We start from the raw sequence: 15954 nt of genomic DNA, 5'->3' as shown, positions 1-15954 counted from the left end.
TATTTGCTGAGGCAATATAGGAAGCCATAGTAAATTTAGCACCCTGGACAAGGCCCCAAAAAGATCTGCGACCCGGTGTTGGGTGCTAAGGTTTTAGATATGACTTCAAAATGTTTGCATTGAGTCCCACATTAACTTTCATGGCCTTCTGTGGCTATGCGTTAAGGTGTTCCACCTTTTTGCAAATCATAAACACTAATGGCTGTTAAAGTTAACGGCAGCCATTTTAGCAATAACACAGCCTTTAATGCTAATTTGGGGTGCTTTGAAGATTCCCACTAGCGATTTGCAAAGTTTGCGATTTAAGAGAGTTCTGTGAATTTGGGCCTCTGTGTGACACTTTTGTATTTTGTATTTGCCAATCCACCAAGAAACACATTCTTATATTTGACACAACTGCAAACAGAAAAGTAAGCAATTATTCAATACAAGCTTCTGTTAATTGTACAACTCAAGGGAGTTTATTCAACAAATTTGGATAGTGCCAGTTGGGGCACTGTTGCATAGCAACGCCCATTGCAGTCAATTCAATAGCTTCCCTATTGGCACTGTTGAAGACTAGTGAATAACTTCCTGAATATCACATACAGTATTTCCAAGGGATTAATGTACTATGAACGTGTAGCATGCTGCAATATACAGATGTAGCCAACAGTTTTGCAACCCCCAGCGCATCAAAGTTCACAGCTTCATTGAATCTCAAAAACCCCAGTGTACATCTGCATTGCCCCAAAGGCGGACAGCCTGATGGGGCTTCCCCAAGAGCTGCTCCCCTCTGCACAAGACCAGCGTGCTAAGTGTTAACATTTTCTTGTACTTTGTGGAACGTCAACCCCACACACTGGAATGTTAATGAGCCAAGAGGATACAAAGAACTTTCTGTTCACAGCTGCACTGAATCTCAACCACCCCAGTGTACATCTGTGTTGCCCCAAAGGCGGACAGCCTTTGGCACAGCCAAAGGGCAGCCAAAGGGTGTGAACCGTTTGCTGCCATTCGCTGATGTTTGGTGATGTTAAAGCTGCTATATTTCAATCTGAAATGCACAAGCCTTTTATCCCCTGTACTCAATTTTCCAACTCTATCTGTCCATGAAATGTCTGTGAATTGACTCTATAACCCTGCTTTTTTAATGCAACCATGTATTGTTATAACTCTGAGCCCAGGACATACTTGAAAACAAGAGGAGACTCTCAATGTATTACTTCCTAGTAAAACATTTTTTATAAATAAATAAATCTAAAATAAAAAAGTTTTACAAAGTCTGTGTTAAATGAAGCACCCGTATCATTTAATAATGCTTATTACCATTTGTTTCAATGGAGCCACGTCAAAACTGACAAATTAAATCTGAAATATTGCAGCAGCTTTGACAAGATGGCTCTACTGTATATACTGTAACATAATTAACCAGAAGAACAATGAAGTTAGCTACAGTACATGTGTGTTTTGGCTTTCATTAGGTCTTAGCTTAAAGTAGAAGAACACATTGGTAATTAGAATTTAAATATCCCAAAAAGGAATACTTGACTGGGTGAACTGTATGGCTTATAGACAATATATATCATTTTTTTTTTTTGCAAAGAAACCTGTAAAATAAAAAAATCGAATTGTCGGTTAACTCCCCCTATTGCTATACAGAAGAGACAGATTAAACCATTATTCTGGTTTATGGGATCAGTTTTCTCCCATTTCATAAAGACCACAAAAAGCACTTTGAACTCACAATTATCAAGACAAAACAAAAAAAAACATTCATAAGGAATCTATATCAAATAATTTAGCCATAGAGGTATAAGAGCTGGATGTTTTTTAATGACTGATGTACTTGACATCACTTCACTGCTCAGCATAATAGCAAATATGTCACCAACACATAATTAATTGGTCTATTCAATAGCTTCATTTTTAAGATAGTAATTTTGCAGTTTCAGCTGCATAGCTATTAAGTATTGGAGTTGTAATAAGAATAGTTTAATAATCCCAATCTCCATTGTCATTACAAATTCCTAGCAGTAAATAGCTCTCGAATGTTTTCAAAGAGAAATTATTACAATTCAGTGTACAGTAAAAAGAAATGCATGCTACCATTGATTTTCATTTACCAAATATACACATGTATTTTCCTAAATGTTCTTGAAAGGATATAGCAGTTAATCACATTACTCCCTACTCTGCTGTGTACTTCTAGTTCTAGTTTCAGGGTTGGAGGTACTGCTAGGGATCATGTGCTGCTGGTTTTATTTGCTTATATTAAGTAAATGCAGATTAGTTCTCAAAACTCTAATATACTGTATGCAAAGCAGAAGTGTGAAGGTCTGCTGAATTACAGATAGGGTTGTTCATTATCTTGATGGCACAGTATGTAACCATAATTACATTTTTCTTGTGGATGGCACATTCAAAACAATGGCCTCTTCTCCTACTAGTGCGTTGTGTACTATATTTCCCACTGCCGTACGCCAGCAGGAGCAATAAAGTTGGCTGCATCTGTATTACCCCTGTTAATCCACAGAATAATGCATTAAACAACAAGTGTTATCTCATTAACCATTGTTTTCAATTGCACTGCTGTTAAAGAAGGCACCAGCGCTAACGCAACACTTTGCATTAACAGATGCAATAACATCTGCTACATCTGTAAGCATTGCTTTATTTATACTGAGCCATCCATGTATATAGTGCGTCACAGCAAGAATAGACGCAACAAATGAACATAATAAGTGATACTTGTGTTCTTGTGCAAACATATTGTAATGATACATTTGCGATTGACTTTCTGCTATTAGAACCCTTTTCTGTGTGCTGTCAGTTGCTTTATTAAACATGGCATTCCTGTACCCCACAGATTCAGTCACGGCTTCACTGATAAAGAAAAGCAGCCGAACCCTATTCCAAGTATAGCACACTTTCCCCCACCCCCTGGGACATGTGTGGCTAAGGTGTGTGTAGGTGTAATGCTTTACCAGTGGCTCACAGGAGGCCTGAGCCTCCGCTGCTGGGAGCCTGGGGTGTACCTGATCGCCTCTATCTGTATGGGATCCTACTATGTAAGATAAACCCATTCAGGAACCCCATGCAATAAAACATACGTTAGGTAAATATAATAGTTTTACTACACAGAGACATACAAATATATATATTATACATGACCACCGTCGTCACACACGACCATACCCTCCAACATCCTTTGTGTCCCATGCCTGGTACGCAGTCCACCCAAAGAACCTAGGGGCCCTTGGGCACCCAACCACCCTAGTGTCCACCAGGAATCACCCACTCAAGTGTGTGACAGGCCTGCTCCACTAAGGTGTAGAGTTGGTGCACATGTGGAGTTGAGGTACCTGCCGGGTGCTCCAGCACCCGGGCGCGCCAATGCAGCAAGATGGGATCCACGGATCCAGTGACGTCTCCGCGAAGCCTCCGCCTCTATGTTGAGTGAGTCCCGTGTGGATAGTGCCACCATGCAAAGTCCCTGGGTAGCAGAGGGGTGATCTGGTCCCAGATCACCATGGGCCAGGTCGCGTCCTGGATGAATCCCTCATGCGTGTGCTACAGGGGCAGTGTCCCTATCTACTGGGCCTGTCCCTGAAGCAACCACAAGCTTAAAGTGGAGTCAGGGCCTAGCTGCGGCCTAACAGGGGGTCTCTGGGCTAGTGCAGGTGCCACAAACACCTGCACCTACACAACCTGCCCTACTGACGTCCCAGCTCCGACTGATGCGCTGGGGTATCAATCCCCTGAGCAGGGGAATCTTAGAGTCCTATTGGCTGCCGTGGGTCAGATGATCTAGCAGCCCCTGGAGCTGGGGCTTGTTGTAATGGCTGCTGCTGCTGCTGCTAATAATCTGTGCATGCGCGAACTCTGTAATGGCCGCCGGCTGTCAGTACTCTTCTGACTGTGCACGCACCTGCAGAGCAAGATGGTGGCGCCCTGCTAAGGGTCCGCAGGGAGCCTCCGGTGATGCAGTAGCTGCTCCATATCCCCCTTCATCGCTCCTGCAATCTCCCCCGCACTGCCAGAACCTGCCCCCTGCCTTCACTGCAGAGCGCAACCGCTCCAGGATGTAAGGGCTATGGGGGATCAGGGGGACCCGGGTTAGACAAGCATATACCAGAGTAATATTGTAATCTATTTTCATCACTAAGAATTTACAAAGCCCAACAGCTTTCTTTTTTCTAGGTTTGTCACTTTTTTTACCCAAGGTAACTTTTTTAATGTCGGATTATATCTACATACTAGCTTCACGTTGCATAGCCAGCATTCAACCTCACACTGCTGAGAGCCAAAAGGTCAAAACAGCTGTCTGTGTGGAAGTTTACTGACTATGCATGTCTTAAACCCAAGCTGTGTGATGAAAAGCTGATTAATTAGCTCATAGGGTGATTTTAGGGGTCTTGCACTCTGGGATTTTGCTCACATAGAGTCTTATTAATGTGAAGTAATGCCGTCGGTGAGGAAAATGAAGGTGCGGAGTGTCGCCTTGCATATGAAGGGGGACTGGAGGCTAAGAATCAAAGAGTCTTACCTCCATTTGTAGTCACTCCTCTCCCGTAATGCTGTGTTAGGCAAGTGTCAGTAGCTGTGCCGGTCCTGGGGTTTGTGTGCAGGCAACCACCACAGCTGTAATGAAGACTCCCACGTTCCCTCTGAGCCACGCTTCCTGGATCAGGTATCGTCAAGTAGAGATTAGCTTGAACATGCAGTGCTATCCGGAGCAGCAGCAATTAATGGCAAAAAGATTTCAAATCACTCAGGGTCAAAAATAGAAGGCATGGACAACAGAGATTATGGACTCTGTAGCTCATTATTTGTACCATTAAAGCCTTTTATTTTTGACCCTGAGTGAATTTAGATCTTTTTGCCATTAATTGCTGCTGCTTAGGATACCACCACATGCTCATGATACTTCTCTATTAGCTCATAGGGGTCCATGTTAAAATGAATGAAAAGTAAATACTGATACAACTGTTCTCATTTGCATGTCATTACCCAGAATCCCTGGCTGCAGTGGAAGCACCGTTTACTAAGCGATAATGTGGAAAGACAGGGTTGCAGACCTGTCTGAGACATGCAAATGCACCACAAGTGATATTTGTATTTTCTGACTATATTTTTAAATCTCCTAAATTAACTGCCCTTGATTTGAATGGCAATTCTGATAACCCATATCGGAGTGTGGGGAATCTACCCCATAGGATCATATCTACTAAATGTTGCTAATGGGAGTTAGGTTGTGCTAAAGCGTAGCACCATTTAGTGAATATGGATCATGGTGAGACATGTTCCAAGAAAATTAATTTATTTATTTTAAACAAACATGTATTAAATGTGATATATATATATATATATATATAGCTAAACCCCGTTAAAATGTGGTGTGCATTAAAAATAAAGAAATACACCTCATTAAAAACAAAAAAATAAACCTTGGAGATGTGCGCCGTACACATGGACGCAGCCTGATGCAGCAGAGAGAGGCAAGAGCTGCAGATGCCGAGCAAGTCCTCGCGTGGTGGTGGCCATTTCCCCCCCCCCAAAAAAAATGAAGATGTTTTTAAATTGGGAGCCACGTTCAGACCACATTATAAGCGATCCGCGTTGTAGCGGATCGCGCTATAATGGGGTTGTGCTGTATATGTGTGTATATATATATATATATATATATATATATATATATATATATATATATATATATTGTGAACAACTTTTCAGCTCCCTTAAAAATACAATCACTGCCATTGGTCCACAGCTAAACTGACACGCTCTGTTTCTTATTCTTCTGTTTTATGCACACGTATTTTCTTCCTTCCCTGTGCTGGTTCCTTACTACCTGACAAAGGGGCTGTGCCCCCAAAACGTTGTGATACCTGCACAATGAATGAAAAGTATCTATGCTTATTAAAACCACAATTCCTGCCTGTGGTTGATAAATTGCGAATAGTTTTGGTTCTGAAAATAAAATCAACCTCAGAGTTAATCACTTATGTGTTTGTTTCTGGTCCTATGTAATGTATTCTTATCAGTGCGGCTGAGCATGTTTGCGGGTCCGAAATGGTAACTTTGCATATTCAATGTTCAATTCAAGCAGATCGATAATTCAACGTCTGATTTGAACTCCACATTTTACTTTAGAATATATTTCTGACATTCGAGCCCGAGATAGGCTTATCTACAGATTAAAACATGTTTTTCTTCGTTTTGATTCATTTGTCTTTGTTTCTTTTTTTTAGAAAATGGTTGAACTTTTCACAAAAAACGCACAAATGTTTGAAAAAAAGGAAAAATTTGAAAACAAATCCAAAACCAATCGCATTTAAGTGAATAAAACCCCCCACAATTTGTTAACAATCCAAGTCAAAACACAGACATATTGTAGAACCAAAACATCAGTGAACTTGTCAGCCCCTTAGTTATTAGATACTTATTGTGCTGCAGTCTTAACTGTTTAATCAACAATAGTTAGGCCACTCAAAATAACTTCAAGGAACGATATGCCAATGGTGCTGTGTGCGATGTATTGAAGATAGATGCTGCAAGATAAACAGCACTTACTGTACATGGACTTGTAGAATCGAATATATTTATTTACAGTATCAACATTGTAGTTCTCCACATGGGTCATTCCTTAAAAGAAAGATTTACGTGGAGGACCAAAACGGCGTAATGCTGTAAATAAATATTTTACATTCTACAAGTCCATGTGGGGGTCACTTCTCTTCCTGCACTTGACTAACAATGACATCATAATAACTTTCCAAACAAAAGAGTAGTACAATTCAGCTAAAAACAGACAATATTGTCATGAAGCAGATTACAAATTGGTAAAAATCTCAATGCATTTGATCACGTGGAAACACTAAAATTAAATAAAAAATTACACATACATCTTACTATATATTCCTGAAAGCATTGTATGTATGTATGTTTCCCTGGTGTGTTCCCTTGGCCCGCCCGCCCCCGCACACCTCTCATTGGCCTGAGGCGGAGTGACGAGCCAAAGGTCCAAACACACACACACACCGCCCGCCCAGGTAAGTTACACCACTGCGCGGCCCGCCTCAACTGATGGCCCCAGTAACTCACCTATTTCAGCCTCGCGCCACAGGCCCACACAGGCCAGGTCCCAGGCCCACACAGGCCCACACATGCACGCGCTTCCTGCCGCCGACTGCACGCGCCTCAGTCCGATACATCGGGGGACCAAGCGATCGCAGGGGGGGGGGAGCACGTCACGGGGAACGGGGGAGCGCGTCACGGGGGAGCGAGCCCCGAGTCACGGGGAACGGGGGAGCGAGCCCCGAGTCACGGGGAACGGGGAGCGAAGAGCGAGCCCCGAGCCATCGGGGAACCAAGAAGGGGGAGCGGCCAGCTGCCGAGACAGCGGGGGAACGGACGCCCGGATGGGGGGGGGGAGAGGGCATGCAGATACATAAATTATGACAATACATATGCCCCCTGCTCTCCACCCCCCCCTCTCCCCTTTCCCCCCTTTCCTCCCTTTCACCCCCCCACTCCCCTCCTTCCCCCCCACTCCCCTTTCCCCCCCACTCCCCTTTCCCCCCCCACTCCCCTTCCCCCCCCCCACTCCCCTTCCCCCCCCACTCTACTTTCCCCCCCACTCTCCTTTCCACCCCCACTCCCCTTTCCCCCCCCACTCCCCTTCCCCCCCACTCCCCTTCCCCCCCACTCCCCTTTCCCCCCCCCACTCCCCTTTCCCCCCCCCACTCCCCCTTCCCCCCCACTCCCCTTTCCCCCCCTCCCCTTTCCCCCCTCCCCTTTCCCCCCCTCCCCTTTCCCCCTCCCCTTTCCCCCCCCACTCCCCCTTCCCCCCACTCCCCCTTCCCCCCCCTCCACTCCCCTTTCCCCCCCCTCCGCTCCCCTTTCCCCCCCTCCGCTCCCCCTTCCCCCCCCTCCGCTGCCCTTTCCCCCCTCCGCTCCCCTTTTCCCCCCCCTCCGCTCCCCTTCCCCCCCCTCCGCTCCCCTTTCCCCCCCCCCTCCGCTCCCCTTTCCCCCCCCTCCGCTCCCCTTTCCCCCCCCTCCGCTCCCCTTTCCCCCCCTCCCCTTTCCCCCCCCCCCTCCACTCCCCTTTCCCCCCCCCCTCCGCTCCCGTTTCCCCCCCCCTCCGCTATTACGCATTTACATCCCGGGCAACGCCGGGTCTCTCAGCTAGTATACTATACTTGTTAGATTATGTGCAAATTACTTGAACCCATTATACATACAAGTTTAGTTTTGGTCTCAGACTCCTAAGAGCCAATATTATATATGCAAACCAAAATAAACACACATTAGATGTGATTCCTTTTGATGGGTATTTTACTGGGTGTGATTTAGTTACTAATAGATCTGGTATAACGGTGCAAATACTCTATTTTTAAACAACAATAATTACATTCATTCTACAGTTATTATTTCCTATAATAACGGTTATTATCTAAAATTCTGATTCTTCTGATGTTTGATGAAATACAGTAAATACTGTTCATACAGTAGTTTCAATCCTAAGAACACATTTACAGAAACGAAGGTGCGGTTCCTTTAAGCAGATCCCAGTTGTAGCAGGTTTCAAGAGAATTGATCAGCTGAAATCAGTGCATCACTCTGTCCCATTAAAAAGGTGATGCAACAGCACAGTTAGAAATGCAATCCTGGGAAACATGAAAAGCCAGATGTGATACTGTACTTATGTTATTCTGTCATTACGGGCCCTGTCTTAGTATGATGATGGCACTGGCATTCAAATGATATGTTTGCAGTGTATATATTGCCAAAATGAAAGTAATTTTCCAGAATGTGCTTTGACAATACGAATAATACACATTTTCCCACTTCATCAGTACTTTACTGTGGATAGAAATTGATCGAGAAAAATAATCTGCAACATTATTTGTTTTAATGGAATATACTGCAAATGGTCAATAACAATTTTTCTACATCACACAGTCATTTACTTACTTTGCAGTTACCTCCAAGTTTGTGTTTCTTGATCCAATGTTATTACAATTCAGCATCTATTTGTCTTGTCTCATCCCAGACATACTTAACACAATACTTAAGTGTAATCTTGTTACCATAAGGTTCAATGCTTGAAGATAGAATACCTAATCATGCTTTGGGTGTACAGCAATTTTTCTTCCTTCCTGAAGGAACACACCTCTTAACTAAGAGAAAAGCGTTCATGGTGGTGGCAGAATTACTCTCAAAGGAAAATATTCTCTTTTGAAAAGCAAATCACTGCAACAGGAACACTGAAAGGAGAAAGAAACGAGAATAGAGCATACTTAGAAAAGGAGCACTGACATTCAGTCTATGTTAAATTACTTGTATGTTCATTTAATAGTTATGTTTAAATTAACTCATTTTGTCCCAGATGGTTTGTAACATAATACTGTACAGATGACTGTCTGCCAAAAGAATTGTCTCAATATCGCACATTTTACTCAATTTTCAACACAGTAGTTAAAAGCAGCAGTCCAAGATGCCCCCCCCCCCCTCTTTAATATGTGCATCAATACAATGCACACAATGATAAGTAATTAGCTAAGTTACCAATCGATCCGTCTCCTGTGATTGATTAGCAAAGATTTGGCTCAGGGGTTCAGTAAATGGCTTACAGTGCAGCAGAAGAGGACCATAGATGCAAAGTTCTGTGGGGAGGATCATGTGACCAGCAGTTACTAGCTACAATTGCTGCACTGCCAGAGAGAGGGCAGGGCTCAAAAAGGGGTGTGCCATAGCCTGTTTCAGAAGAGGAAGGGATGTGACTTTGTAAATGGTTGCTATAGAAACAAATGCTACAAGTATTTTCTCATAGTACAGAACTGTTGTTAAACAAATACCACACATATAGGATATTGGTTGGTCTGCAGCTTTATATCAGATCTACTATGTTGCCTTACAGTGATCAGCAATGTGTCCCAGGAATACCAAGAGTGGTCTGACATCCACTGAGTTATAGATAGTGAGGGCCATTATCTCAGTGTGAGGAACCTCATTTACAATTAGTGTATAACCTGCGTTGTGGCGATGAGACTCATTTCCATCTAAGAATGTATCTAATATCCATTTATGCTTGAACTAAATTCAATGAAGACTTATCACCATAAAGGAAATATTGTCAGTAATAGAGTGGTAAGCTGCCATAAATAACGGAGCAACAAAGTCTCAATGATGAATATCTGGTGACCAGTGGGTAAATAATTGTATTTCTTTGCTATTTGGAGTTTTACAGGTTAAGTGTAAAGCTCTATGCCCTAATAATCACTTTTGGTCAATGAAGTTGGATGAGTCTTAAAGAGAAATTAAAAGAGCAAGAAAAACTGTAGATCACTTCAGAGTATGTCACAGGTTGGCAAGTTTAATGTAATAAATTAATTAGATATAGCAAAGTGTTCCACTAATCTATTTTAATTAATTATTAAAGACTAAATAAATGAAACCTACAGATTTTAGTCAACTTAAACATATGTTTCGATGGTAGCTGATAAAAACGATTCAATGTAAAACAACTACAGCGCCTACAGTATATGACGAGAGAAAGAATGGGAGAGAAGAGAGAGAGAGAAGAGAGAGAAAAGAGAGAGAAGAGATAGAGTTAAAAACTAAATAAAAAATTGAAAAGGTCAGTTTTGCAAAGACCTGGATTTAAACCATAAGAATTAATTCTCAAAGTGACAGGTAGATAAGACAAATTGTACAAATGCAACTGTACAGATGTGCAGGAGATAAATCGTGTTATGTCACCATCATATGTTAGCTAACGCTGTGTATATAATTTGTGATAAATGATGATGACATTGGATCAATAGTTAATAAATGACGTAAAGAGGTGCAATCAGTATTTAGCTTTAAATGACATGAATAGTGGCCTGCTATAAAAAATATATATGTATATGCTATATTAATCAGAAGGTCGTAGTTTTTTTTAATTGTAAAACAATATTAAACAACTGCAATTAGAGATTTTTTGTTTTTACAAAATTTACGGCAAACACATCACATACAGCTCAACCCCGTTATAACGCGATCCGTTACAACGCAAATCCGCTTATAACGCGATGCAAGCATGGCTCCCAATTTTCGTATTTATGAATACTTTACAACACGATTATTGGTATCTTAAATACATATAATTGTACATTATTTCTAACACGATCCGCTTATAATGTGATGTGATTCTTTGGACCCCAAGCACAGCGTTATAAGGGGATTGAGCTGTATTTTGCAATATTCCTTTTGCTATATCATGGGAATAAGGTAAAATTAAGAAGAATTATTATTACGAGGGAGATGCATTAAATTGTGTTCATGGTGGTAATTGCCATTGACTTGAATTATAGCTAATATGCAATTTGCTGTGTGATTGCAACTATTGCAGTTTAATACATCCACTCCCCACCCCCATGACATTTAAGGAACAATCTTTTTGTGCTTAACTTTAAAATAAAGATTTTTTTTCCCCTTCTAATAAACGTAATTCAATATTTTTAAAAGGGATTAGATTTTATGTGATTGTGTGGGTGACATTACACCTTTAAATGCTAGAACATGTAACTGAGATACTGATATATATATATATATGAAAGTACTCTGAAATGATTTGATTAGTGTTATATGAACTAAATGAATCAATTTCTGCAGCAAGAGGAAAATAACTAATAGCAGAAAGTGCAATGCAGTAGTTACTCCTTTGAAAAAAGGCCTGAGTTTTCAGAATGGCAATTCTAATGGCGATTCTAAGACCTTGAGGTGTACAGTAGTCTGTTCTGATCAATAATGTGTTTATTGATTAGCGAGGAATGGACAGTAAATTATTGCAGCCATAAGATTTGATTAAAGCTTAAAAGATCAGTTCCTATTGCTTTTTGTGGGGCTGTTGTTTATTTCCAGAGCAGAAACCGCATTCATTTCTGCTCTAGTGACTACCCTATTTCCAGAGAAGGTGCACCCCCCAGGTGAAACAAAATGGTGTTTATATCACCCGTGGTACAATGGCCAATAAGAAGCTCCAACCTCATCCAGCGGCACCTTCCCATTTAAGTATCTCGGGAACCAAGGGGTCCCCGGAGCCGAAATTAACATGGTTCAGACCCGGAGACCCCCTCCTTCCCACATAAGTAAAAAATGTAAGTAAAAGGGGTGTAGGAGGGGGAAGGTTGCTGGGTATTGCACCTTTAACAGTAAATATGCTTTGTATATCAAAAATATAAACTCAAAATAGAAAAGCGCTTTTTAAATTTGGCGTCATACAACAAAGTACAGGGTTGTATTCATTTTGCGTTTCCCAAATTAGATAGAATCGCATTTAAACATGTCAAAAAAAGAAAGTAAGAAAGGAGTGTTGAAAAAGCGCTGCAGTGGGCGTGAAATGTGTGGGAGGAGGAGTTATGTCCTATCTTTGTCTGTTTTTATGTAGCTGAATAAATGGATTTTAACTTCTAAATCTAAAAATTCCAACATTTTTTTCACATCGATATTTATTTTCTGCTATATATACATATCGCCCTGACAGTCACCTATTTCTGCCTTGTAATTTGGCGAGGCTTGGTGCCGGGGGAGAGTGGCAATGCGTTACCATTTGAGGTCTCTGCGTCATTGACGCTTCGTTGTCATGGCGATGCATCATCCCAATCAGAAGATGCAGGAGAGGAGAATAAGGTAAGAAGGTAAGAGGCACTTACAGAGGCCCCATGTTCTCCCCCAGAAATCAGTTTAAATGTTGTGGGGATGAGTTTGGGGCCTCTGTAAGCGCATTGTTCATTGCGATTTCACCAATGGAACTGCCATCAACCTGCCCCTGCTGTCACTGGCAGTCCCTGCAGACACCGCCTCCCATTCCCAGCTCGGTAAGAGTGTCTTTCTTTTTCCACAACCGTACATGCCCTTCTGGGATCATGCCCAAAAAGTATCAACCTTCATAATAGCAACTAAACCAGGGGTGGGCAACCAACAGGTCAGGTTTTCAGGATAGCTTTATACTGACTGAGCAACTTATTGAGCCACCTGTGCTGCAGCAGTAATATCCCTAATACCTGGCCCATTGGTGGCCCTTGAGGACTGGAGTTGGCCAGCCTTAACTTGTCACCCCTATTTAGGGATTCACCTTCCCCCCACCATTGACAAAGACCACCACCCAGCTGTGACAACCCCCATTCTGCCTTAGCATTAGAGATGGGCACCGCTTTTTGTACAGGTTTGGATACACCTCAGATCGTCCGGTTCCTTTTGTCCACAGATTTCCACAAATCAGTCTATAAAAAGGGGTGATTTGTCTTTCCGAAAAAAATTTATCACTGTCAATCTATATGGCGAATTCTGTAATCCATTGGTTGATTTTTAAGAATCCAATCCACGAATTCCGTAATCTGTTGACAGATTAAAAAAATCCGACAATGGCGGTTTTGGATTAATCCGCATGGATTGAAACTGTAACAATCCGTCGACGGATTTTACACCGCCGAACGGATTTTGAATGGAAAGTTCGTTAAATCCTGGGAAACGGATTTTGACACTTTTGTCCATCTCTACTTAGCATATTATCTATCATCCACATTTATCCTTACCTCTATTCTTCTTTCTTGTTTTTCAACTACAGCACCAGTGGAGGGTGGGTGGGACGTTCTCTGTACTCTGTTCCGCCCAACTGCCAGGAATTCCCATGTCTCTGTGACTAGCCTCCAAGCCCCTCACATTTCCTTTCCCAGCCAACCCTGCTCCTCCGCACACTCCAAGGAGAATAATCTTTAACTCCTGCTCATCCACTTCACACCTAGCAGTGTCATGCTCCCTTCCCCCTATACATTTTCCACGGCTCCCGTGGCCACTTTAATATTGTCTGATTTTTTTAAATGTGTGAAGAGAACTGATTTAGTTATAGTGGAACATTATGATCTCCTCCATAGGTGTATAAACAATTCCCATAATTCTTTACTTGGCTATATTTGTTTGCCAGAAATCATATATTCATAACAAATAATAATGGCAACTCTGAAAGTATTTACTTACACTGTATTTGATTGTGTAAAGTGTATTTTTTCAAGTATTAGTAACTTACTCTGTTAGAATTCATTATATGATTTTCATAATATAAACCAAAAAAATGTTCAGTGGCCGTATATAATATGATGGGTGTAATAAAGTGTGCAGTTTAACATGTATACATATTGGAGTACATATATACTGGATTAAGGCGTACTTCCAAAGTGGTACCTATTTTTTTTTTCTTTCAATATCTTAAACGTATATTGTAAAAAACAAAAGTAACTTCCTATGTAAGAGTATTTACTAAAAGTGCGTGTGTGTCTTTCAGAAGCAGTATCCAACTCTGTTTCACAGTAGCAATTTGCTTGAGGACAAAAGATGCCCTTTTAATCTCACTTTCATTTTTCCAATTCTCTTGATTCAATGCTTTGCACCTAAGGAGTCCCTTAGGAAAAATATCAGCTAATGAAGAATAGCTAGCAATATGGTTTGACACTTAGGAAGCATGACACCTGCCGTACACAGATCTGCAGCATGAAGTGCTTACCATGCACAAAGAAGGATGTATGGGGTGTTCCTGTTTTCCTTCCAGTACTATTACAAAATATTATTAAAAAATGTAAATGTGGTTGACATCACCGTGCAAAAATATCAGAGATCTGTATACTCCTGTCTGTTGGGAATCAATTATATGATAACACTTCTTCCCTATCGGCCTTTATCATATCGATGTTTTCTTTACACATCTATTCCTCTGTGAAACTTTCTAATAATTACTAATAAACAAAAAATAAATCACACATCTTACAAATACTTTTTTGACGCTGCAGTGGATTCGTAGAAGAAGAATGTGAACATCGAGCATTTGTCTATGCGGGCTTTGTATTCAAAGGACATTTTGTGTTTGAAGTCAAATCTTTGGATGGCATTTTGAGCATTTTGCAGGAAGACATTAAATCCCATGGTTTGGGGTGCAAATTACGAGATTTTGCAAGTCACAGCTCACATGTATTGCATTACAAATCTCGCTGTAACACGTCAAAACCAGTTCCAGGCAAAACTTGTTATCATGCAATAACACAGGGGTGCTCAACTCCAGCCCTCAAGCTCCACCCCCCCCCCCCCAACCAGGTCAGGTTTTCAGGATATCCCAGTTTCAGCACAGGTGGCTCAATCAGTGGCTCAGTCGAGCAACCTGGGCTGAAGCAGGGACTGATTGTTGTGGGGTCTTGAGGTTTGGAGTTGAGTATCCCTGCAATAAAGGGTTAAATAACACAGGCTATACCTGTACACATCACTTTATTGAGGTATGTCTCCAATATTAACCTCAGAATTTTCTATGAATCCAATCTGCGGATTCAGCAATTCCGTGGATTCTTAAAATTCGGCAGAGGACTGCGGAATCCACAGATTGGATTGGTATAATCCGCACGAATGGAAACTGGAACAATTCGTCGTCTGATTTTACACCGTGGAACGAATTTTGAATGTAATGCTCCGGAAATTCCCCGAAAGGGATTTTGAAAGTTTCGCCCATCTCTACTTGTAAGTACATCTGTAAGTACATGTTGTGTGGAATCAACACAACCTTAGCGCTAGTGTTATCTTAGTCACATTATGATGTGTACACTTAATGAATACAATACCAATTATTATAATGTCCAGTGTCCTGCACCCTAGAAGACTTGAAGGTTTGTCCAAAAACCTTCTTGGTAACAATGCAAAAAGGAAAGTCCTCCTTGGCGCTTGAACTCTGGATGTTGATACGGATTCTCTCCAATGGATATAAAGAGAAAACAATACAATATTGCTTCAATATATTTGTACAAACAATCTGTGATTCTCCAATCACCTCATTGTGCACCCTTTCTAATGAAAATTCACTTAATCCATATGGATATGGCACCACGTGTTCTTTAAAGATTGTGCTTTATACTAATCTCTGGTGCTGAACAAATATCCAAATATAAT

At 41.5% G+C, this 15954-nt stretch overlaps 1 protein-coding gene across 1 annotated transcript in view; it reads left to right on the top strand.

Annotated features, from left to right (window-relative positions):
• The window catches only part of IL1RAPL1 (interleukin 1 receptor accessory protein like 1), a 1561353-nt gene that overhangs the window by 424791 nt on the left and 1120608 nt on the right, over positions 1 to 15954 (top strand). The window lies entirely within an intron of this gene.

Source organism: Ascaphus truei, chromosome 3, assembly GCF_040206685.1.
Source record: "Ascaphus truei isolate aAscTru1 chromosome 3, aAscTru1.hap1, whole genome shotgun sequence".
NCBI classification, from domain to species: Eukaryota; Metazoa; Chordata; class Amphibia; order Anura; family Ascaphidae; genus Ascaphus; species Ascaphus truei.
Note: the sequence above shows the minus strand (reverse complement) of the source record. Positions and strands in the feature narration are given on the sequence as shown.